Source organism: Pipistrellus kuhlii, unplaced genomic scaffold, assembly GCF_014108245.1.
Source record: "Pipistrellus kuhlii isolate mPipKuh1 unplaced genomic scaffold, mPipKuh1.p scaffold_m20_p_2, whole genome shotgun sequence".
Taxonomy (NCBI): domain Eukaryota; kingdom Metazoa; phylum Chordata; class Mammalia; order Chiroptera; family Vespertilionidae; genus Pipistrellus; species Pipistrellus kuhlii.
The window spans coordinates 144,922,618-144,925,689 of NW_023425515.1; the positions used below are offsets into that span (position 1 = coordinate 144,922,618).

The 3,072-nt window shown below is 47.6% G+C and overlaps 1 non-coding gene across 1 annotated transcript; it reads left to right on the plus strand.

Moving 5' to 3' along the window:
- The first annotated feature begins 1,825 nt into the window (after positions 1 to 1,825).
- LOC118725083 lies at positions 1,826 to 2,027 on the plus strand. The gene has a single exon (XR_004989831.1). It is a non-coding gene; the product is annotated as a small nucleolar RNA SNORA74 (small nucleolar RNA).
- Positions 2,028 to 3,072: the final 1,045 nt, after the last annotated feature.

Here is a 3,072-nt window from a genome sequence, read left to right on the forward strand (position 1 = left end):
GTCATTTCAAATGTCAAATCATAAAGTGATCTCCACAGGGGATGGGGTGGGGGAAAGTAGGAGATGGCAAAGGGGGGACAGATTGTGATGGAAGGAGACTTGACTTGGGGTGGTGAACACACAATATAATCCTACCTAATAAAGGAGTAATATGCAATTAACAACCTCTGCAACACCCACCAGCCACCCCCACCAGCCAATCAGAGAGAGTATACAAATTAACCCTAACCAAGATGGATGCAGCCACGGAGAACAGGAGGGAGGCTTGGGTTTCCCTGGCAATGGAGGAAGCCAAGCTTTCCACACACTCCAGGTGGGCCCAGGTCTCCACTCAAGGGTACAAAGTTTCAATTATAGAAGGTAAATAAATTCCAACAGAAATGGCAGCAGCCACGGAGCTGAAAGAGCAGGAGGCTAGGGTGATGGAGGAAGCCAAGCTTCTGCCACTTTGGCTGGCTCAGGCCTTTATTCCAGGCTACAAAGTTTCAATTGTAGAAGATAAATAAATTCCAGATACAAGGGCCTCTGCTTGGGTCACCGGGGAGCGTGGCTAGCCTGCAAACCACCACAGGCCCATCTCCGAGGCCAACCCACACCCTAAGGAAATTCCCACCCTGATCCGGGACACTCTTCAGTGCAAACCATCTGGTCCCACCCAGGCACCAAGCCTATTATCCTATCTAATAAAAGAGTAATATGCAGATTGACCGTCACTCCAACACACAAGATGGCCACCCCCATGTGGTCAAAGATCCTGCCCCCATATGGACACAAGATGGCCACCACAAGATGGCCAGCAGGGGAGGGCAGTTGGGAGGAACCAGGCCTGCAAGGGAGGGAAGTTGAGAGGGACCAGGTCTCCAGGGGAGGGCAGTTAGGAATGACCCGGCCAGCAGAGGAGGGAAGTTGGGGGCAAACAGGCTGGCAGGGAGCAGTTAGACATCAATCAGGCTGGCCTGGGAGTGGTTAGGGAGTGATCAGGCTGGCAGGCAGAAGTGGTTAGGGGCAATCAGAAAGGATGGTAGGCGAGCAGTTGGGAGCCAGCAGTCCTGGATTGTGAGAGGGATGACCGACTTTCCATTTTAGGCCCGATTCCCAATGGAATTGGGCCTAAAAGGGGCAGTCGGACATCCTTGGAGGGGTCCCAGATTAGAGAGTGTGCAGGCTGGGCTGAGGGACACTCCCCCCATGCATGAATTTCTTGCACCAGGGCTCTAGTATACAGATAATGCATTACATAAATGTATACCTGAAACCTATCTAATTTTATTAACTAATGTCAGCCCAATAAATTCAATTAAAAATAGGTAGGGGCCTTTATTAAAAAAATAAATATTTTATTGATTTTTTACAGAGAGAGGAAGGGGAAGAGATAGAGAGTTAGAAACATGGATGAGAAAGAATTATCCATCAGCTGCCTTCTGCACACCCCATCCTGGGGATGTGCCCGCAACCAAGGTATATGTCCTTGACCGGAATCGAACCCAGGACACTTCAATTCACAGGCCGATGCTCTACCCACTGAACCAAACCGGTTTTGGAAAAAGGTGGGGGCCTTTGAGGGTGATTGGATCATGAAGGGTGGAGCTCTCATGAATAGGATTAATACCCTTTTAAAAGAAACCCCATACTAGACTATTCCAGGGGATCACTTTGCAAGTTCTATATATGTCTATGCTATAAACTTGAAATATTGAATGCCAACTCTAATTGGGAAAAAATTAATTATTAAAAATGAAATTTAAAAATAATAAACATAAAATGAAAAATCAGAAAATAATCTTTAAGAAATATAAATCAGATAATGTCTAAAAGTTTGAAAGGCTCCAGCAGTAGTCAGCTGTGCAGACAGAATCATGTCTGTGACGGTGTTACACTGCTGGGAGAGGAATGCCCTGTCTTCTTCCTCCAGTCGCCTCGGTCAGTGTTCCGACCACAGCTGGCACTGGGGCAAGGCAGAAGTGTGCTTCCTTGAGAGCAAGATAAGGATCACTTTGGCAGATAGTTCTGGTGTGGGAGCAGACACAGAGAAAACATATTTTTAAGCCTTAATGGTTCTAATAGCATTTTCAATCCTCCCAAAGGACAAGTGACTTTTACCTGATCTTCCCTGCACTCCTGCCAGCCTGGCCCACCCAATCTTGAGGACAGAGGGCTGGCGCAGTGTTGGCCAGGAAGCTAGGGAACATGCATCTGGGTGGACATCTGAACAGAACTGCAGTTTCCTTAGGAAGGAAATGGAGGGAAGCATCTGCTAGTATCAGCCACACATGCAGAGACTATACTTTTCATGACACAGTAATAGGATCACAGCCGCATGACCCTGCCATGTTTTCCTTCCCCAACCACATTCCAGTGGACCCAAGAATTGCCCACCATGACAAGCAGCTTTCTGGCCTCGGAGAACTCACTGACACTCTACAAAGCCCTTAAGCTCACACGGCTGATCTCAGACTATGGATCCCAGTCATCTTAGCTCCTGGGAAGCAACCTGTAGTGACTTTTAAATTCCACTCTTACAGTGGAATTACTTGAGTACTCACTAAGAACCTGCCTCATGAAATCTGAGTACCTGCAGATTCTCTTTCAGTGAATGAGCATAACAGGCAGCCAGCAGGTGGAGGCAGATCTTGGGGTGCCTTGGGAGCTTTGTTGAACGACCCCTAGGCCCAGTGCTAAGAAAAGCCAGCCTTGGTTTGGACCTTCTTGTGCTCATTCAGGCCTGGCAGAGGTAGCCACACACTGTAAATCGCTTTGTAGCTCCAAAGAGGTTGCCCAGGGCCAGTCACAGGAAGCATCTGACATTGGCTGGCACCAGAGTCCCTCCCAGGAGGCCCCAGTGGCCAGATTCAGATGACATCAGAACAGGATCCAGTTAGTTTTACAAGTAGCATATCCCACATGATGTTATTAACCAATAGATTCAATTTAAATCACAGGAAGAATATTGTGATAGAAGCTATAATGTGAATGGACCTTGACGACACGTTAGTGCAAAAGCCAGTGAAAAGAAGACAACTACTGTGAGATTCCACTCACATGAGGTCCTTAGCCCCATCGAAGTCAGAGATG